Source organism: Mytilus galloprovincialis, chromosome 13 (genome assembly GCF_965363235.1).
Source record: "Mytilus galloprovincialis chromosome 13, xbMytGall1.hap1.1, whole genome shotgun sequence".
Lineage (NCBI taxonomy): Eukaryota > Metazoa > Mollusca > Bivalvia > Mytilida > Mytilidae > Mytilus > Mytilus galloprovincialis.
The window spans coordinates 5,870,058-5,894,196 of record NC_134850.1 but is presented as its reverse complement, the minus strand read 5'-3'; the positions used below and the strand labels follow the sequence as shown (position 1 = coordinate 5,894,196).

The window sequence follows — 24,139 nt, the reverse complement described above, 5'->3', positions numbered from 1 at the left end:
TCAGGAACCGGTGTGACACTATATGATGAAACAATTCAAAAGAAGAAACGTCTTATGTATGCTTAAACATAAGCATATACTAAATAAGGCAATCAACAACATACTGGATAATAGGTCGAAAGCTTAGGTCAGGCACATAAATAAACTCATTATAGATACTAGAATCGAAATTTTGTATTTGCGACAGAGGTGCGTTTCGTCTTTAAAAAAGACGTTGGAATCGAAGACAGAATGTTCATGATCGCTCAACCTTTCACTTAAACTGACAAAAATCTCTCTACCGAATAGGAATGATCAAAATCCACATAATCAGTTTTATGAACTTCACCTTTTTAAATTTAACTTGAAGCGCGATATTTTTGTTACATTTTTTAACGATCATATGTCCAGTAAAAAGTAAGGACAAAAAGGTATCATTTGAAGATAAAATCAAAACTAATACAGAGTTCAACTTTAATTCAAAACATATATAGTTCAGCTTCAACGTCCAGTGTGTGGTGTCACGAATCCACTAATCTCTTCCCACCTGAAAAATTACAATTTACATTATTGTTTTATTATTATTATCATTACTTTTATTTTTCATATTTTTTTCTATTATTTTTATTATCATCGCTATTTTGTGCATTTTCCCTTTTATCTTGTTTTGTAATAATTTTTCATATTATGCTACTCGCTTGAGATGGAAAATTATCGCTAGAAACTAAGGAGGCACGTGGATTTGCTAATGAAATTGACGTGAAATAGACAACGTCGACATATGTAGAACAGCGGTAAAATGATTATCATTGGTAATCTCAACCGTCCCGGCTCAAGCGAGAAAATCAATCTCGTTGAGATGATCAAAGATAATCTATAATAATAATAAAATTATTATTATTATTATCATTATTGTTGTTGTTGTTTTTGTTGTTGTTGTTGTTGTTGTTGTTGTAATTTAAAAACTCAATAAAATAATCTTTTTGATTGTTATTACCAGTTATCTCACCTTTCTATTCAAAGTGTTGTCAATGGCATCTCTTTTTACTCTGTTAAATTCAAATCTTCCGCGTGGAGGAACTCCACTAGCTGTTACTGCTAAAACTGATATTAGCATCATGCATATCGCACACAGAATCTTGATAATTTTCATATTGCAGAGGTTGACCTAAATGATAAATAATAATTCTTCTTATTATTATTATAATTGTTGTTGTTGTTATTGTTTTTATTATTATTATTATTATTATTATTATTATTATTATTATTATTATTATTATTATTATTATTATTATTATTATTATTATTATTATTATTATTATTATTATTATTATTATTATTATTATTATTATTATTATTATTATTATTATTATAAAACTCGATATGTATTATCAATTCTTTTGTTTTGTCATTACCAGTTATCCTACGGCAATTTAAAAAGTGTTGTCATTAGCATATTTTTTTATCCTGTTTTTTTTCATACCGTCCCCAAAGTGGTAATCCACTTGCTATTTCTACTAAAATTGCCATTAGCATCACCAATATGGCGCACAGTATCTTGAATATTAAAAAAAAGTCCAATGTTGACTTCATTCTGATAGGGATTTATATGTTCACTTTAAGTATATGACAATATATGATAAAATTGTTGTGTGCGCGATTTTCCGAATAATCTTCATCATATACGGTCAAATAATGAAATAAACGATTGGAAAGCAAAATGTGCAGTGTTGAAAATAACATTTCAACATATTTAATCCCCTCTTATAACTCCCTTTTATCAAAAGCTATCGTTCTTTCTATCACATTTTGCTAGTATAGCTTACATGTTGTATAGTTATTTCAAATGTTACTGTAAAATATGATAATTAATGCACAATATTAAACGTAAAGATTGTTAGTTATTGTGAAAATCCTGAAAAGTACATATCAATGTATTATATTTACCTTATTTTTTGGTGTTTAATCGAACAGGGAACGACGGGTGTTTGGGACATATGGCGTTCAGTTGTTTATATATCATTGACACATCTATTCAAAACCGGTTGTCCAGACTACACAAAATAAAACATCAGACACAAAAACTATTGTGTTGTTTGCTGACTAGGAAAATTTTAGTATTCTTTTACGTTTTTTCTGTTGAATTTGTGTCAAATGCACACCAGACTAGTTTAAAAGTTCATGGGCAATATTATAAAGAGTAATTGAGCCGTGCACTTAATTTTAACGTGAATAGACTCTAATTGTGACCTAATAAAGTTTTAGTGCTGTTTTGTGCACAAAGAATTAATAACCGACTGGTTTTTGTGAAAGAAAAAATACCTTATATCTCGTTTTGTCTTTTGAAAAGTTGTTAGTAGATCCACATTCATATTATTAATTACTAAATTTAGAAACAACTTTTTGAAATACAAATAAAATGCATTTGTAATGTTTTCCCCCTTCTTTCGAGTAATGTCCTTATTGTGATATAGCAATGGATTCCGTACATATAATGCTTTGATATCAGTCTCTTTTTTAGTTTAAACAATATTTATTCAGATAATTCATCATAATACGATATTATACAAAGGAAAAAAATATTCAGGATTCAGAAACAAGCAATTTGCTTTTACAAATCTGTCTCCTTTACAAAAATAATACACTTATTGAACAATACATAAATATAAATACTGGCATGCTCTGTAATAAATATATGAATATGAAAAAGGTGAAAGAAGAAAAAAAAGAAGAAAAAATTTAATGAAAAAAAAAAAATAAATAAAAAAAATAAATAAATAAACATGAATTATTGTAATGTATACAGTGTGAAATGCTTTGGTTCCTATTGAGTGATGAAGCATTAACATCAAGGGTTAAAACGTTTACTTTTAATAATATATTTCTGCACCAAACTAAATAAAAGACTATTTTGCTCATCTGAGAGTACCGTTGATCCAAAAAGCAAAATTTTTGTGTTAACTTGGACAGGAAGAACTGAAACAGAATCTAATAGTTCTTGTCTTAAATTAGTATATATAGGACAAGATAACAGGAAGTGAGAATTTGTTTCTACATCACCACAACGACAATTTGGAGAGTCTACTAAGTTACGAAGGAAAAGGTGAGAATTCAATGAGCTTGAATCCATTCTTAAGCGAGCATGAAGAATTTGACCAAAACGATGTCCTATATAATAAAACGCTGGGGTCTTACTATTTTGGATACTAATTTGTTTTTTGAATAATGATAGAGATTCACATTTTCTTATGTTTAAGTTAAGAGTGTTCCATAGTTTTGTTGTAGGGATGAAATATTCAGAATATAAACGGGTCCGTGTGTTGACTTGTGAAATATTATTTCTCTGTCTTGTATTATGATCATGCCTACTGCCTACTGAATCAGGCAGTAAGTCTCTTAAATACTCTGGAGTTTTATTATTCAAAATTTTGTGATAATGAGTTAGTCTTTCAGATAATTTTTCCCATCGAGTTTCAACATGATATAAATTGTTTATACCGGTAAGTTTAGTACCCCCCGTGACGATACGCGCTGCGTCAAGCTGAATAATTTCAAGTTTAGCAATCAAATTCTGATTTTGAGAGTCCCAAACGACATCGGCATATTCAAGAATTGGGCGAACAAATGATATGTAAATTTTTTCAAGTGAAAATCTATCAAGAACATTTTTTCTCATTATATTTATTATTTTGTAAGATTTAGAAACTATATATTCAATATGGTCGTTCCAGGATCCGTTGTTAGAAAAAAAAACACCTAGATGTTTGTGTTTACTTACTGTTTGTAACTCTTGGGTGTTCATATTTAATGCAGGATGAAAGGGTCGATTTATTTTTTTTGAAATTATCATACTTTCAGTTTTTTGGGCATTAAAATTCACAAGCCATTTTTTTTACCAATTATAAATCTTATCTAGATCGTCATTTAAAATTTTAGCTGTTTCTGTTGGATTGTCAACCATAATATATAACGAAGTGTCATCTGCGAATAGCTTAATTTGAGCTTGAATGTCTTCTACAATATCGTTTATAAATATCAAAAAAAGGAGAGTCTCTTTTTTCTTCTACAGTAAATGTAATTGTTCTACTTTATACCCCTCCCTGTGGGTGTGTTAATATTTTCTTATGTCTTCCAGTTGTAAATGCTCTTCAACTTTGTACTTGTTTGGCTTCCTATTTTCTCTATTTTGATCTGAGCGTCACTAATGAGTCTTCTGTAGGTGAAACGCGCGTCTAGCGTTTTAAATTATAATCCTGGTACCTTTGATAACTATTGATATCCATCTCTAAATTATTAAAAAAGGAAATTTTGATTAAAAACATTGCTTTGAAAGATGATAAAAATGTTATCTAAATGTGGAATGTATAGATATTGAAAAATATCAGCCCACTCGACAGAATATGAAGCTAAATGGCTCGTTCGCTACGCTCACTCGACATTTAACTTCATATTCTGGCTCGTGGGCTGATATTTTTCTATATCTATATATCCACATCCAGATAACATGTACTTATCTGTGGTATGTTCAAAATTTTACTGTACCTAGAATTATATTTTGAGTCATTTAGATTGATCCAGTCATTCAAACACACTGACGCTCTCCCGTTATAAGAAGTTTGTAAATCTCAAGGATCGTTATTCATGTTAATCTGGTTCTTTTCACATGTAGAGATATTTGCCATATCTAGAAGTGTTTCTTATGATTAAGCATATACAAAACAGAGCGTACTTTTCCAACATCTTAGAGTTGGTGTCCGTGTAGAGGACAAAAAGGTACTTCAAATAAAAGTATTGAATACTTTCAGTTTATTTAGTTTGGTTAACATATAACCATATATCGTTATAATACAACGTGAAAAATAAGATTCAATAGAATTCGGTCGCATATTGACTCTATGTGCACAAAAGTGCACACAGATTAAATTCTGTTAAAATTAGAATCTAAAAACAATAAAGTTAAGTGCATATAGGTAAGCTCAATTACTATTTGTTTAGTCTGTTGATCATAACCTTTAAACTCTTTAAAAACATACTTAAAGAATTAGAAGATTTGCCTTGTCAATAAACAACACAATTGTGTGTGATATTGATGTTTTATCTTGTGTAGACATACTGTTATTTCCCTGTTCGGTTAAGCACCAAAAAGAGCAAGGTAAATACAATACAATAAAAGTTTTGAAATAACTGATTTTTTTCTACGTTTTTAGACTTCTGTGACAAAGAGTTCAAATGAAAAAAACACTTAATAATTTTTTAGGTGCTTTTCAGTAATTTCAAATCAACAACTTTTTTTCCTTAATAATTCTGCATAAATATTCATATTTTACAGTAACATTTGAAATAATCATATTTTACAGTAACATTTGAAATAATCCTATTTTACAGTATTATTTGAAATAATCCTATTTTACAGTAATATTTGAAATAATCCTATTTTACAGTAACATTTGAAATAATCATATTTTACAGTAACATTTGAAAGAATCATATTTTACAGTAACATTTGAAATAATCATATTTTACAGTAACATTTGAAATAATCATATTTTACAGTAACATTTGAAATATTTGAAATAATCATATTTTACAGTAACATTTGAAATATTTGAAATAATCATATTTTACAGCAACATTTGAAATACTTGAAATAAACATATTTTACAGTAACATTTGAAATAATCATATTTTACAGTAGTATTTGAAGTAATTGAAATAATCATATTTTACAGTAACATTTGAAATAATCATATTCTACAGTAACATCTGAAATATTTGAAATAATCATATTTTACAGTAACATTTGAAATATTTGAAATAATCATATTTTACAGTAACATTTGAAATATTTGAAAATCATATTTTACAGTAACATTTGAAATAATCATATTTTACAGTAACATTTGAAATAATCATATTTTACAGTAACATTTGAAATATTTGAAATAATCATATTTTACAGTAACATTTGAAATATTTGAAATAATCATATTTTACAGTAACATTTGAAATATTTGAAATAATCATATTTTACAGTAACATTTGAAATAATCATATTTTACAGTAACATTTGAAGTATTTGAAATAATCATATTTTACAGTAACATTTGAAATATTTGAAATAATCATAATTTACAGTTACATTTGAAATAACCATATAAAAGATAAGCTGTTCTATCAAAGACAATAACAATCAAAACAAAGTAGTTAAAACAAGAATGTGTCCTCAGTACACGAATGCCCCACTCGCACTATCATTTTCCATGTTCAGTGGACCGTGAAATTGGGGTAAAAACTCTAATTTGGCATTAAAATTAGAAAGATCATATCATAGGGGACATGTGTACTAAGTTTAGAGTCGATTGGACTTAAACTTCATCAAAAACTACCTTGACCAAAAACTTTAACCTGAAGCGGGACAGACGGACGGACGAACGAACGGACAGACGGACGAACGAACGGACAGACGGACGGACGCACAGACCAGAAAACATAATGCCCCTCTACTATCGTAGGTGGGGCATAAAAAATAATTAATAAAAGTAAAATCTGATCATTTGTGTGAGGTTTTTTGATTGTTTTTGTTTGATGTGTTTTATTTTTGTCGGGGATGGGAGGGGGATAAACTGATTAAATTAATAGACATCACTATGACTTCCTTTATAAAGTTAAACTATTGCAGTCTCACTGGCGGGATAATTTAATTAAACCGAGGGAGATATAAGATATACAACATGTTTATCTTGGTATCAATAATGAGTTTATCTATATCATGTATGTCTAATGAGTTCAGCAATATCAAAGCTAAATTTTCCATTGTATATTTTAAACTTAATCTACCACATTTTACTTTGAAAACTTTGTTTCATGTTTTGAGCGTATATGATGAAGTTTTTCCGGAATTAGTGCGCACAAACATTATGTTATATATTATCTTATACTTTAGGTGAACAAATAATTTTAGTCCCATGCAGAATGAAAATAGTGAAGATTCTGTGTGCGATATTCATGATGCTAATGGCAGTTTTAACAGGAACAGTCATTGGACAGCCACGACTTACAGATTACTGCCACCACTTGGAGGGCTTGAATTCAACAGAGTTAAAAGAGATGACAATGGCCATTATTTGGATAGAACCGTCGAATTATTGGTAATTACAAATTTAAAGAATTTATTATTTATTTAACATAAATTTTGTAATAATAATAATGACTAGATTTGCCATTACGTCTCTTTCCCTGTTAATATTATTATTATTTCATCTTTTGTCTTAAGCATTCCTGTAAAACTGAAAGACAAATATTAACCTTCCCCCATTGCCACTAAGTGTCAGCCATTTTGAAAAAAAATTATAAGTGAATGGTAGTTCGTCTATCTGTAAATTTTCAGAACATTTGAAGATTTTTGAAATTTTACACAATTTTGCTGTCTCCATGGCTATTTTTTAATTAAGAATTTCTAAAATGACCACCATTGCGGGTAGTCGTATTCAAATAATTTAACAATTCTTCAGTTCCCAATGGTAACGGCAGCCATTACATTAAGTGCCATAGAAGGATTGCAAATCTACATATGGTGATTGCCATGATTGTGCTTACGTTTGGTTAATATTTGTCTTTCAGTTTTACAGGAATGCTTTAGACAAAAGATGAAATAATAATAATATTAATAGGGAAAGAGACGATAGAAAAATAATATGTTACCCGGCATTGCTCATCGGGTGACATATATAGTGATTAATAGTGAAATAATATTTAAAAACCGTTTTTTCAGAGAACAAGGTCTTTTTCGTCAATTTTATAATCACTGGGTAGATACCTCTGCTGGTGGATTATCAGTCCCCGATGGTATCATCAGCTCAGTAGTCAGTGCTTCGGTACTAACACGATAAAACAAACTTTACTAAAATTGTCCGTTGAAAAATTTTGATATTATTATGAAACTCAGGTTTTAACTCCCTCAGGCAAAGTTGACTTTAGATGTATTTGGCTATATATTATAGGTAATTTTGACATATAGCTCTTCAACAGTTTCGGTACTTATCCATCTTCGGATTTCAAATGTTTGGATTTGAGCGTTCCTGATGAAGGTCAATCCAGAAAAGCGCTTCGGACGCAAGAAATTATTAAACGTGTTGTTTTCATTTTTTTTATAATATGAGTATTGATAAGAAGCTCTTTTCGGTTAACTCAAAGCTACTTTTGGCATCCAAGCATAGGTTTCTTCATACTGATTCAATAAATAAATGTTTCTATATATTTTTGCCTGAAATAAGGGAGATAATTGTAAACTTCAGGTTTAAATAAATGTCACTTCCGGTCCCACATTATAGCTTTCTTTACACTGATTCCAAAAAAAAATGGTTTCTTAATACTTTTACCAGTAATATGGGAGATATTAGGTACTTCTTGTTTTCCGAAATGCACTTCCGGTCTCAAATGATAGGTTTATGTGTATATTTACATAAAAATATCTAGTTTGTACGTACTTGAAGTTTTCATTGAAATAAGTACAAAAATAGCTGTTTCCGGTTTACTCTATGTCACTTCCGGTTGGTATTTTTCAAGGTCACATGTCAACAAACAGTTTGTAAGAGACCCTATGGTTTTATCATGTACTATCAACATGGAGTAATAATTAATTAACCTTAAATTGAATCATTTCAGATCCATTAACTCTTACAAGATGTCATTGGATTGTTTCAGACCAAATGTATCATATTTTATTCACAAATAGGAAAACATTTTGCACTTGTTATTTTATATATATCTTTAAAAGTGACAGATGAGATCAATAAACAAGGAAAAGTCAAAATTTTAATTCTGACCTTGATCATTGACCTTGACCTGGTTTTCTATTCTTTGGACCAAGGACCTGAAATCAACAGACCCAAGGTCTCTGTTACTTATGGTTTACCAGTTACAAATGTATATCACTTATATCAAATGCATTAGGGGGAATAACTTTCATATGGAGTCTACGTATCGCTTCCGTCAAAATTGGACAAAAATCCATGGGATATAGCGAACAATTTGGTAAGGTTCACTTATGGCACAAAATGGCCTAAAATATAAACTTTATAAAAAAACACCAAAAAGGTCACAATGGTCTATTTCAAAAGCCTTAATGCTATATAAATCAGTTCTTTGCATTAAAATACATAATATTCGCCTAAGTCAGCCTATTTTGAACATTTTGTCAAAATAAGATGATTTTGTGCAATTTTCAGACCTAAAAGCTTCAAGAACACTTCGGCCACCACCTACTATGAAAATGTTTTGTAACTAAAAGATTCCAATTTTGATATAGATTTCATCGCTATAAAAACTTTTTGGATCGTGAATGGCGGCCAAGGTTAATTATACCAAAAACAATCAAATGGAAATTATTTACCAAAATCTACCTTAGAATACAAATAATGTTTATTTAAGGGGTCATAGCTTCATATATTTTTACGGAAGATACCAACAAAATATATGATTTGTCTTAATAATATTATCACAAATATTTCTATGTGAAATTTGTAATATTTTGGCCCGATTTTTAAAAAAAAATCAAAACTTTCGGGCCAATTTTAACCCTTCGTGAACCTTCTCCTTTGTCGCTTTCTTTCATGTTACGGAGGAGATCTCACCACAAAGTGTTTGGGGAGATAACTTTAACAATTAAAAGTCTTCGACTAAACAGGGCCAGTCTCAAAAGCGAATAGACAGAATAGTGGAAAGACTTATAATAAGTAATAAATTCTAATGTAGAAATAAAGATTTTTTTTATATTTCCAGGTGAAAAGACATTAGATGGTCTGCGACCCCACAAATTTGATATTTCATCCTCGGAGCTGAACTAAATATGTTTTGATTTATAGTTGTTCTCTGTATTAGTGTTTATTTCATCTTTAAATGTCTTAAATTATACCATTTTTGTCTTTACATATACTAATGATGAAGACATAATCTTTCAGTCAGTTAAATTGAGGTCTTGAGCTGGCATGTCAGTTACTGCTAGTAGTCCTTTGTTAATTTATGTATCATTGTCATTTTGTTTAGTTTCTTTTGTTATCTATTCTGACACCGGATTCGGACTTCTTTATGAACTGAATTTTACTGTGCATATTGTTGTGTGTTTGTTTTTTCTACATTGGCTAGAGGTGAGATCTAAAAACAACATGTTCAACCCGCCGCATTTTTGCGCCTGTCCCAAGTCAGGAGCCTCTTGCATTTGTTAGTCTTGTTTGATTTTCAATTTTAGTTTCTTGTGTATATTTCGGAGTTTAGTAAGACGTCCATTATCACTGACCTAGTATACATTTTTGTTTAGAGGCCAGCTGAAGCACGCCTCCGGGTGTTGGAGTTTCTCATTGCATTGAAGACCCATTGGTGGCCTTCGGCTGCTGTCTGCTCTTTGGTCGGGTTGTTGTCTTTTTGACACATTCCCCATTTCCATTCTCAATTTTATTCATAATCTACTGGCCATATTATCCTTGAAAAATATGATTGTAATAAAATTGAGAAGGAAAATGGTGAAAGTGAATCAGAGACAACAATCCAACCTAAGAGAAGAAAACAGCACAAGGTCATCAATGGTACTTCAACATAGCGAGAGAATCCCGAACGCGGAGGCTGGCTTCGGTTTGCCCCTAAACAAATATATGTGTACTAGTTCCGTGAAAAATATACGTTACCCTAAACTCTGAAACATATAAATGAACTAAAATTAAAAAAAACAAAAAACATACAAGACTTAAGAAGGGTCAAATGTTCCTGACTTGACCCCCACTCTCTTTTCCCCCTGACTTGGTACAGGCGAAACAATGCGACGTGGTTAAACTTTTTTTAAGAGAGTCGTGGTGTAGTAGTAAGTGCATCGGACTTCTAACACAAAGGTTCATGGTTCGATCCTCATTCCAATATTTCAGGCTCCCTTGACAACATTTGCGAATATGGTCTTGAGAAACGATGATAGTCCGTCTGAAGGGACGATAAATGGCTGTTAGGCCGTTTGTTTTCTCGTTTGAATGGAATGACATTTGTCATTTTGGGACCTTTTATATCTGACTATGCGGTATGGGCTTTGCTCATTGTTTACTGCCGTACGGTGACCTATAGTTGTTTATTTCTGTGTCAGTTTGGCCTCTTGTAAAGAGTTGTCTCAATAGCAATCATACCAAATCTTTTTTTTTTTTTATATTTGTGAGATCTCAACCCTTTACCTCTAGTCAATGTAGAATAAGCAAAAACATGACAATACGTTAATCTATTTGGAAACCCGGGACAGTTGCTTAACAGCACAAAAGGGGAACAACTGTAACAATAGTTTTCATTAGCTTAACTCCATAGATGGTACGAAAACATAAAAAAAAAACAAAAAAAAACATAATAACAAAAACTGGTGATTCATTTATTTTCGTGGCTACCAATTTTCGTGGATTGATTAAAAAAATGCTTTTTTGTTGATAGTTGATTTCGTTGTTTTACCAATGCCTGCATACAACATAATAGAAAATGTGTAATTTGTTAAACATTTGAATAAATGGTTTATCTGTTCCCACGAAATCAACGAAAATTGGCACCCTACGAATAATATGGGGTTATTGCATGAATATTGAGGAATATTGTCCAGAGTCATAAACGACACCTGATTTTACGTATGGACAGTGATCAGTTCTTATCAGTTATTTTACCTGTAGATGTATCTCGATAAGATATTTATAGAAATGTATTCATGGTGTATATTTGATTTGTATTAATTTATTTTCAGGTTGAATGACAGATTTTACAATCCCTTTTTTTTTTTTTTTTTTTTTTTTGATTACTTTTTAAATTTCGTCATTAATTATGAAAAGCCTTCGATTACGCTATTCAAAGACGAATTACTCTCTTGTAAAACAACGTGTCGTGTGATTTAATGGGAATATTTAAGTAAATATTTCTTTTTCGATTTTAAACTTTTCCCGATTAACTTTTTTTTCTTTTGAATGAAGATTACGATGTTCTAAATTATAGCTGTCTGACCGATTTTTTTCATTGGTATTTGTTGTTTTGTTTATCAATTATTATAGAGCGATGTTTGGTGTATGTTTACTGTTAATCAATAAGCATGTACGAAAAGGCAGCAAACGATTTATGTACGACCACGTACGCGTGTCGTGTGATTTTATAATGGGAAGTTATTTCTTGTGTATTTATTTGTCACAAAGAAACTAAAGTAGACAGTTCAAGTAGCATATTTGTTGATTTTCAAATCTGATTTTATGTCTACACCAAGTTTTTGTAAGAAGGCTACTTTTAAATGACATTTATAACCCGAAAGACGAGATCGTGTGTCTGTTTGGTTTATTATGTAATAGACCACAATTATGTAATAAACCACAGGTACTCTGGTGGCAGTTGATATAATTATTTTTATCTTTCTTGTTCATTCGTAAAATAAACGGTATCACTGGAATCGATATTTTATTCATTTTTAGAAGAAGAAAAAATGCAATTAACTATGACCCCCTTTATAACTATTCATGCCCGTAGATTGAAAAGTCCTCAATACGGACATGGATATTAAATTGCTGATATCTTGAAAACAGATAATTATTGATACAGAAGTTAATATTTTAATACAAATGTACAGGCATTCCACAAAAAACAAATACCATTTTCGTGTTTTCACTTAACCCCATTCAAAAGAGGATCAACTTGATAAAAATAAGTGGTTTAATTTGGTAATAAAACGGGGAAATTTCAATTTTTACATTTTCTCAGGGAGGTTTAAAAATAGGATTTTTTTTCCTGAAAAGTCTATTGCACTTTTTATATAAATGTTAAAAAAAACTTTTAAAATTTTAAATCAGTAATATGACATTTAAAATTTATTTATTAGTGAACATATTTGAATTTCGTTAAATGTCTCCTGTCAGATGATACATTTCCGGTACCCTAAAAATCACGCTGACAATAAATTATCACACAATTATGTCATTCAATTTTATTGTTTCTATAAAAAACAAATATTTTTTCTCAAAATTAAATCATTTCGAAAATGCCGAAGTTTAAACTAACACATCATGACAATATGAAAATTTATACTCTGTACCAACAAGGATGTCCCGTGCATGCCATACTACGAAAGTTGTCCGCTGATGGTATATATATTTCTTGGGGAGCTGTTAAAATGTGATTATTAAGTACCAAAATGGTCGTGCTGGATATGAACATTTGTCAAGAAAGAAAATTCCGACATTCAAAAGTATTACAGATGCAGATTTTGATTTTGTTAAATCTACACTTGATGAAAATCCAACTCAAATATGCAGTGACATTATGCGTCGTTTATCAGACAAGGGCACAATTACAAGTAAATATACCCATGCTGCCGTTCGAAAAATGATAGATTCAGCCGGATACACTGCATCAGCACCTCGTTATGGACAGGTGATTCGTGAAGCAAATAAATTAAAGAGAGTTGAGTTTTGTAAGCAGCTCTTCAACAATTTTCGGTACTTATACATCTTCGGATTTCAAATGTTTGGCTTTGAGCGTTCCTGATGAAGGTATATCCAGAAAAGCGCTTCGGACGCAATAAATTATAAAACGTGTTGTTTTCCATTTTTTATTATAGCAGTCAATGAACAATTTGACGATATCATATTCACAGATGAGACAACCGTTCAACTTCACGATAATTTAGTTGTTATATTCAGAAGAAAGGATTGCGTTGCTCCTGTACTGCCGAAGTCAAAGCATCCACTTAAAGTCCACGTTTGGGGAGGCATTAGCCGACGTGGTACCACTCAAATTTTGATCTTTGAAGGTATTCTAAAATCTGATTTCTTTGTGAATACTATACTACGACTTGGACTTTTGCCATTTATTAGACAAACTTATCCAGATCAGCACAGATTTCAACAAGACAATGACCCAAAACATCGTTGTTATCTTAGTAAGAGGTTTATGCAGGAAAACCAAATTAACTGGTGGGATATTTGGCCTCTGAAAGCCCAGACTTTAATCCAATTGAAATGGTTTGGAGTATGATGAAGCAGCGGTGTAATAAGAAAAAAAACTTTCAACTAAGAATGATCTAAACAGTGGAATTCAGGATTCTTGGAAGAATGACTGAACTGTTGAACGATGCAACACTTTTATTGACCACAATTTCAAGTTGTTACCAGTGGCCGTGTTTATTGGTGGACGTGCAACAGGGTATTTACCAAAAAAAGATTTTCCCAGAGAGATCAAGGTCGAGGTTATTAAGTTATTTTAATGATCAGTTTGATTTAGAAGAGGTGAAAGAGAGACTTGCAGCAGTGAAATACTGATTTAACAGAAAACCAGAGGACTACCAAATTATTCAAAAAGAGTCTAAAATGTTGTAGTTTGTATGATGAGTGTCTTCAGATACATATTACTGTAATTAATTCTTGAAGTCATTCTTTTCTATTCCATAACTTTAATTTATTTGTCATTTCTTTATATTTGAACACCTCAAAATATTTTTTTGGCTCATGTTTCAATATTCCTAATTTCCCAATCTAAACTTATATTTTAGTTCACCAATATGCTCTATTCTTTTTTTTTTTTTTTGCTAGAACGATTTTCTCTATACTTTATTTTGTTTGCCTATTCATGCTATTATTCTACATTCTAAATATGAAATAATTAAATGTAGCACCCTTCCTCTTTTAAACAATATTAGGCAAAAAACAAATAAACAAAATAGAAATAAAAAGAAATAAAATTAATAAAATTAAACTAAAAAAGCATATATCATGTTAAAAAGGTCAGTTTCTTTATTGAAATAATTGAAACATTTATTTTCTTCTTCCCCTTAGGATAATATTATTTAGTACCTGTAAAAGAAGCAAAAAAAAGGTAAATACAATACAACATAGTTTTGAAATCATTGATTTTTTTCTTTATTTTAAGATTTCTGCAGCAAAAAGTTAAATGAAAATAACACTTTAATAAAAAAAAATCATAATGCTTGATATTTTAAGGTACTTTTCATGAATTTCAAAACAAATAACAGTTTTGTCTTCCTAATTGTGCATAAATAATTATATTTTACAGTATCATTTGAATTAACAATATATCAGATAAGCTATTCTAACAATTTTAACTAGTTAGAAGGAAAATCTGATCATTTGTGAAAACAATATAAAGTTAATGATTTCATTTGTGTTTTGCTTTTAGGTAAAGGAAAATGTAGTATGAGTGCCAATGAGACAACTCTCCATCCAAATAACAATTATAAAAGTAAACTATTATTGGTCAAGGTACGGCCTTCAACACGGAGCCTTGGCTCAAACCGTACAACAAGCTATAAAGGGCCCCACAATTACAAGTGTAAAACCATTCAAACGGGAATTGGTTTTTTTTTTTTGGAGGCGAAGCGCATTTAATTGATAGACAACAATTTGACTTCCCATATGAATGATAATGAATCTACAGTAAACACAAAGCACCGATATAAATATATACTCGCTTGGCCTCACAACTTTTTGGAACTTTTGGTCCTCGGCTATCTTCATCTTTGTAGTTGTTATGGCTTTCAAACTTTTTATATCTGACCATAGTTTTGTGTGGACGTAGCACGCGTCTGGCGTATAATTTTGTTTTGTAACCTGTTACCTTTTGATGGCTATTATTCGTTTGTTTCTCAGTCCTATATTTTTCTCTCCTATTTATCTGTTTATTTATCATAACCCTTCGTGTAATGTTGTCATTTTAATGTTATAATTAACACTGCCATTAAAACGGGAGGTTTGACATGCCACAAAACCAGGTTCAACCCACCATTTTTCATAAAATGCCCTGTACCAAGTCAGGAAAATGGCCATTGTTATATTAAAGTTCGTTTCTGCGTGTGTTACATTTTAATGCTATGTCTCTGCTGTGTCGTAGTTCTCTTATATTTGATACGTTTCCCTCAGTTTTAGTTTGTAACCCGGAATTGTTTTTTTCTCTATCGATTGATGAATTTTGAACAGCGGTATACTACTGTTGCCTTTATTTGTAAAACAAGTCTGTTTACCAACAACATGTGCATGCATTATTGAAAGTTCAAACAGGGTCAGTAAACACTGATTGAACGATGTACACATGATGTATTTGTTACACTATTTTAGCTTTTAGAAGAAAAGAAAAAAACGCGACACAACGTTTACAAAATTTTGGTTAGAAAGAAATGCACTCATAATCAGTTATAAAAGACCCAGACTTTGAAATTGTGACACAATTAAATTTAAACAAGAAAACTAAGTGGCTTAATTATAATAGACTTAAAACAATTAACGAAAACAAATATAACAGACATGCACAACCACTTGGAACAGTCGCGTGAAGAATGTGGCCCGTGTTTAAGAACTGAATATCCCCTGACCCGAGTCAGTGGCATATTAGCACAACATGGGAACGACTGTAAAAATAATTTTATAGGCGCAAATCCATGGATGGTACAAAGCACGAAAAACCAAAGAATCCACAAAAACAATACTTGGGATTCATTTATTTACGTGGGTACCGATTTTCCTGGATTGAGATGAACTTGCATTTTCGTTGATTTCGTTGTTTTACCAATGTCGGCATACAAACTTATAGAAAATGTGTTATCCGTGGAAAATTTGAATTAGTTGTTTATCTTAAGCTACGAAATCGACGAAAATTGGCACCCTACGAATGATAATGAATCTACAGTAAACACAAAGCACCGATATAAATATATACTCGCTTGTTCAAAAATAATTACAACTAATAAATAAAGTCATGTTCTTCCAGGCACAATTCAAGCAATGCACATCCATCGGATATTTTGTAAAATCAAGAATCCATAAACAATATGAGAAAATCATGCCCTTGTATATATAATATGAATATTTATTAAGAAATTATCCCTCTACAACGGAGGCACTTGCAGGCAAGGTACCTACAAATGCATCTAAAACATAATGTTCAATGAAATAAAATACATAAATGTATAAGATAAAAATTGATTCCCTTTAAAACAAGTAACCTTTCATGACAGACATAACAGTATCTATACTATTAAACGAGAAGACCTCATTTTGTGTGTCGCTTTTCTTCCTTCCACAATAGATTAATCATCATGCCTCTGTGTTCTTTAGGTAACATGCATAGTCGCATTTGTCATCCATTCTTATGATTATTTAGGTTGAGTTATTTTGGGAGAAAAACGACAAAATAGGTGTCCGGATATTGTTTCCGTTATCAGACTGACTTTTAGTCATATACAAGACTTCCGGTTTTAAACATGCACAAGAACCAATCGTATGATAGATTACAAAAATGAAAAATAAATAAGCCAATCAGAGCGTTCTCCATATCATGGTTTTTAGATCGCAAGAACCGTAACTATAATACCTCCTTAGAAACAATTATCCACCTTCAAACTTCGATTAAACTACTATAATATACCGAGACTCTCGGTATTCTTTCTACTTTTTTCTGAAATATTTACTATCTAAGGGGTCATACCAGTTGCAGATTTTATTGAAATAAGTTAAACATGTGGAAACAAGAATGTGTCCATAGTAGAGGGTTTGGATGGGGTTAAATTATTAAAGAATAATGCCCTTAAAAAATGAAGACAAGAGAATAACGGGCAAAAAAAATGAAGATTAGAGAATAACGGGCCAAAAAAATGAAGATTAGAGAAAAAAGGGTTAATTTTTTGAAGATTAGAGAAAAAAAGGGGTTAATTTTTTAAAGATTAGAGAAAAAAAGTGTGAAAATTAAATGTTTACAGAATAATATACCGGGATTTCGGGATTAGGGCCCCTCAGACCACCCCTCAAATGAGCCTTACTCATTTATACGAGATTCAAATCCTACCATTGGCATGTTAATAGGCTCTCAATAGGAAAAGCACTGATGGATTGTCCTAGAAGCACATTTTATTAGAATAATAATGGTGTATAAGCAGTTTCATTTATTTAATGTTTGAAGCGGTGCAAATTTTTAATTTAATTTGACTTAACCAAAAAATGCATTGTAGCAGTGGGGAAGAAATATTGTGGTAGAAGGCCAGAAACACGAAAAATAGTTGAATTTAACAGAAAGGAAACACACAACGGACTTTGGAAAAAATGGAGAGGGCTTTTGATATCTTATATGAAATTCTCCATAATATCTTTTAGAAAAATTCATCCTACAACAGTTTACAACCTAAATATGCCCGCGATTTCGCGGGTGTGTTCTAGTTATAGTGTTCTAGTTATATATTAAGATACAATCTCAACATTTAGAGTTCACATCAATTACATTGCACAAGCAAATCAAAGAAAGCTTAAGAAGTGCCAGTTTTGATTTGGATAAATAAACTCATCATAGATACCAGAATTAAATTTTGTACATACACCAGACGTACGTTTCGTCTGCTAAAAGACACATCAGTGACGCTCGAATCCAAAAAAAAGGTCAAATGAAGTACAAAGTTGAAGAGCATTGAGAACCAACATTCCTAAAAGTTTTGCAAAATACAGCTAATTAATCTATTCCTGAGGTATATAGCGGATGGTTTTTCGTTTTCTGCTTAATGTCGAGGAGAACCGAGGTCACGAGAGAGACAATAATTTCCAGAAAGACAGGACTGCTCGGCAACAAGACCCACCCACGTTCCATGTGGAGGACAGAATCAGGACCAGTTCGGTTTGCTACCGTAGAAAATCCAAAAAAGAGGCTATCTCCCTGGTAGACAAGAGAGGTGTCATAATTAAAACTCCATCCCTTGCATCTTTTTTTATTATATTTTATGTTTTATGTGTCAAAACGTTGTTACTTATTTACTAATCATTGGAACATTATCTCTTTTATAACTGATCTTCATCATTAACAAATCTATTAAACGATACAATCCCTTCTTTTCTAAATAAAAAAAACCAAAACACAAAACAATGCATAACGCAAAAGTCAAAAAAATGTTCTCCATTAACAACACGAAATAAACAAGCTTTTTCTTATAGAGGTCGACATACAATGTTTATGGGTTGAAAACCTTTTCGAGTACACAGTTTACAACAATTTCCTCACTTGGGGTTCGTTTTGATAGTAAAAAAGGTTTTATAATCGACTAGTAATGGTTTGTTGCGACTTGTAGAAAATTATTAATATTAAAAGAATAAGACTTTTCTTTTTATTATAGTGTGTTTTTTTTTAATACAGTCGGGTCCAAAAAAGGGGGGTTCATGTCCCAAATGCCTGTGTATAAAATCTGAGAATCCTTTTTGAGTAGACATAAGTCTCAGACAGAGTGGTTGTGAGCTGCATATGAAAAAAAAAGATGTGATATGATTACTATTGAGTCAACTCTTCACAAAAGACCAAATGACACAGAAATTAACAACTATAGGTCACCGTACCAATATATATGCCCATCTTGCAGAGTTTATCGTTTTCATATTTCAATGGTCAACATTCATTTGGTGTGATTGTCTCTTTCTGAAATATTTGTAGTAGGTAAACCATATTTGGTGAATAGAATTCAACATTTTGTAATTGAATAGTGCACCTGAATGTCTGGTAAGCTCATCTGACATTGATCTCATTTTCATGAATCATTGGTCAACTTTAAGGTATTTTCTGAATACATCTGTTTCTCATACTACGTACATGCTGACTATGCAGTATCGGCTTTGCTCATTGTTGAAAGCTGTACTGTGATTTATATTTGTTTTGAAGAAGAAATTTGAAAAAAAGTCAGAACAAGAGTTTTGCATTAAAAAATTGGTACGATGAGCAACTCGGTAAAATAAAATAGAAATTGTGGTGGACATTTTATTTTCAAGGTTTCATTAATTAAAACGATTTTTTTTTTCAAATGTTATTTTTTGGGGGGGAGGGGGAAAGGGGAGAAAATATCCAGGAGAGGATTTTATTTGTTTGTGGTGCCGGGGTTACAACAGAATTGTGTATTGCTCAAAAGCAACAAAAAAGGGTGTACTAACTTTTTTTAGGGGGGGGGGCTAAAGAGTCATATAGCAACAGCATTGTATGTTGCACAAAAGCACACAACAACAAAAAGAGTGTCCACATTTTTTTAAGGAGGGGAGGGGGGGTTAGAGAGTCAATTTGCAACAGCTTAGTGTATTGCACAAAAGCAAAAATTGAATATAAATTCAAATCATATAACCAATTCTAAGTTCTTTGTCTACAGTTATTTGTGTCTATTATTTAATACTATCCAAATTCAGACCTTATCAAGCGCGAATATTGTGTCAGTTTTTGCCTCAACTGTTCATGGTTGCACCTCTGTGGTCGTATCTAGCTGCGGACTCAGACCAGCAGGTCACTTTATGCAAACTATACATCTCTGACCTATCAAATCACAAAGATAGCAATAACTTTTTGTCACTGTGTGTTCTACAACCACAAGAAAAACCAAAAACGCATAAGAAGTCATATGAGATCTCGAAATCTATTCAGTTGGTATAAAGCTTTGATATCTCTCCTGCAGATAATGAAATTGAGAAGTTCTGGTATCTAATATTATCATATATTGAGATGTGTTATGATTGACAATTTGACAACTAATCTAAAGATGTCTATGATTACAGATCACCATGCGGTCTTCAACAGTGTACAGAACCCACTCCGTACAGCAAGTTAAAATAAGGAACCGGTGTGACACTATATGATGAAACAATTCAAAAGAAGAAATGTCTTATGTATGCTTAAACATAAGCATATACTAAATAAGGCAAAGAGCAATCAACAACATACTGGATAATAGGTTGATAGCTTAGGTCAGGCACATAAATAAACTCATTATAGATACTAGGATCGAAATTTTGTACTTGCGACAGACGTGCGTTTCGTCTTTAAAAACAGAATGTTCATGATATCTCAACCTTTCACTTAAACTGACAAAAATCTCCCTACCGAATGGGAATGATCAAAATCCACATAATTAGTTTTATCACCTTTTTAAATTTACCTTGAAGCGCGATATTTTTGTAACATTTTTTAACGATCCAGTAAAAAGTAAGGACAAAAAGGTATCATTTGAAGATAAAATCAAAACTAATACAGAGTTCAACTTTAATTCAAAACATATTTAGTTCAGCTTCAATGATGAAAGATCCAGTGTGTGGTGTCATGAATCCACTAATCTCTTCCCACCTGAAAAATTACAATTATATTTATTTTTACATTATTTTTTTATTGTTATTATCATAACTTTTATTTTCATTATTTTTTTTTATTATTATTATTATTATCGCTATTTTGTGCATTTTTCCTTTGATCTTGTTTTGTAATAATTTTTCATATTATGATACTCGGTTGAGATGGAAAATTATCGCTAGAAACTAAGGCGGCACGTGGAGTTGCTAATGAAATTGACGTGAAATAGACAACGTCGACATATGTAAAAATGATTATCATTGGTCATCTCAACCGTCCCGGATCAAGCGAGAAAATCAATCTCGTTGAGATGATCAAAGATAATCTATAATAATAATAAAATTATTATTATTATTATCATTATTATTGTTGTTGTTGTTTATGTTGTTGTTGTAATTTAAAAACTCAATAAAATAATCTTTTTGATTGTTAATACCAGTTAACTCACCATTCTATCCAAAGTGTTGTCAATGGCATCTCTTTTTACTCTGTTATTATTATTATTATTATTATTAAACTTTATGTTCTGAATAAGCAATTCTTAAGATTTGTAATTACCAGTAATCCCAAGGTTCTATCCAAATGGTGGCCATTAGTATCTCTTTCAACTCTGTTAAAACGAAGCCCTCCGTTTGGTGGTCTTATTCTGTCAAATTCAAGTCTTCCGCGTGGAGGCATTCCACTAACTGTTACTGCTAAAACTGATATTAGCATCATGCATATCGCACACAGAATCTTGAATATTTTCATATTGCAGAGGTTTACCTAAATGATAAATAATAATTATTCTTCTTATTATTATAATTGTTGTTGTTGTTATTGTTTTTATTATTATTATTATTATTATTATTATTATTATTATTATTATTATTATTATTATTATTATTATTATTATTATTATTATTATTATTATTATTATTATTATTATTATTATTATTATTATTATTATTATTATTATTATTATTATAGCATCACCAATATGGCGCACAGTATCTTGAATATTTTCATTCTGATAGGGATTTATATGTTCACTTTAAGTATATGACAATATATGATAAAATTGTTGTGTGCGCGATTTTCCGAATAATCTTCATCATATACGGTCAAATAATGAAATAAACGATTGGAAAGCAAAATGTGCAGTGTTGAGAATAACATTTTAATATATTTAATCCCCTCTTATAACTCCCTTTTATCAAAAGCTATCGTTCTTTCTATTAAATTTTGCTAGTATAGCTTACATGTTGTATAGTTATTTCAAATGTTACTGTAAATATGATAATTAATGCACAATATTAAACGTAAAGATTGTTAGTTATTGTGAAAATCCTGAAAAGTACATAACAATGTAACGCATAAAATGTCGTATTGTATTATATTTACCTTATTTTTAGGTGTTTAATCGAACAGGGAATGACGGGTGTTTGGGACATATGGCGTTCAGTTGTTTATATATCATTGACACATCTATTCAAAACCGGTTGTCCAGACTACGCAAAATAAAACATCAGACACAAAAACTATTGTGTTGTTTGCTGACTAGGAAAATTTTAGTATTCTTTTACGTTTTTTCTGTTGAATTTGTGTCAAATGCACACCAGACTAGTTTAAAAGTTCATGAGCAATATTATAAAGAGTAATTGAGCCGTGCACTTAATTTTTAACGTGAATAGACTCTAATTGTGACCGAATAAAGTTTTAGTGCTGTTTTGTGCACAAAGAATTAATAACCGACTGATTTTTGTGAAAGAAAAAATACCTTATATCTCGTTTTGTCTTTTGAAAAGTTGTTATTAGATCCACATTCATATTATTAATTACTAAATTTAGAAACAACTTTTGGAAATACAAATATAATTCATTTGTAATGTTTTCCCCCTTCCTTCGAGTAATATCCTTATTGTGATATAGCAATGGATTCCGTACATATAATGCTTTGATATCAGTCTCTTTTTTCTTCTACAGTAAATGTAATTGTTCTACTTTATACCCCTCCCTGTGGGTGTGTTAATATTTTCTTATGTCTTCCAGTTGTAAATGCTCTTCAGAATCAACTTTGTACTTGTTTGGCTTCCTATTTTCTCTATTTTGATCTGAGCGTCACTAATGAGTCTTATGTAGGTGCAACGCGCGTCTAGCGTTTTAAATTATAATCCTGGTACCTTTGATAACTATTGATATCCATCTCTACGTTGATGTATTAATATTCTCTTTCCTCTTTCGTAGATTTTATGCTTTGGTATCCATCTCTTACTACGTGGATGTATTAATATTCTCTTTCCTCTTTCGTAGATTTTATGCTATGGTATCCATCTCTCTCTACGTGGATGTATTAATATTCTCTTTCCTCTTTCGTAGATTTTATGCTATGGTATCCATCTCTCTCTCTACGTTGATGTATTAATATTCTCTTTCCTCTTCCGTAGATTTTATGCTATGGTATCCATCTCTCTCTACGTGGATGTATTAATATTCTCTTTCCTCTTTCGTAGATTTTATGCTATGGTATCCATCTCTCTCTCTACGTTGGTGTATTAATATTCTCTTTCCTCTTTCGTAGATTTTATGCTTTGGTATCCATCTCCCACTACGTGCATGTATTAATATTCTCTTTCCTCTTCCGTAGATTTTATGCTATGGTATCCATCTCTTACTACGTGCATGTATTAATATTCTCTTTCCTCTTCCGTAGATTTTATGCTATGGTATCCATCTCTCTCTACGTGGATGTATTAATATTCTCTTTTCTTTTCCGTATATGTAATGCTTTTATATTAGGAATGGCAACGAGTACTCGAGTACTCGGGTACTCGCTCGGAAGGCCAAGTACTCGAGTACAGTTTTAGTACTAGGATACTCGTTTGCGTGTTATACATCTTGAGATATTTCTCTTCAAATTTCCACTCACTTTAGTTCCGTTGAAATATCCCCCTCGTAATACTAAACGGTGAATCCTACATAACTGATTAGAGCCATTTGTAACGGTGTTTGTACTCGGATCAACACTTTCATGGATTAATTATTAACTCATCAC

The 24,139-nt window shown here is 31.2% G+C and overlaps 2 long non-coding RNA genes across 2 annotated transcripts; both read right to left on the bottom strand.

Moving 5' to 3' along the window:
- Positions 1-441: 441 nt before the first annotated feature.
- On the bottom strand, positions 442-22,642 carry LOC143057021 (uncharacterized). The gene is made up of 3 exons (XR_012972602.1): positions 22,489-22,642; positions 21,664-21,870; positions 442-526 (listed from the first exon to the last, which is right to left on the bottom strand). It is a non-coding gene; the product is annotated as an uncharacterized LOC143057021 (long non-coding RNA).
- On the bottom strand, positions 21,010-21,601 carry LOC143057024 (uncharacterized). Its single transcript, XR_012972603.1, has 2 exons — positions 21,554-21,601; positions 21,010-21,102 (listed from the first exon to the last, which is right to left on the bottom strand). It is a non-coding gene; the product is annotated as an uncharacterized LOC143057024 (long non-coding RNA).
- Positions 22,643-24,139: the final 1,497 nt, after the last annotated feature.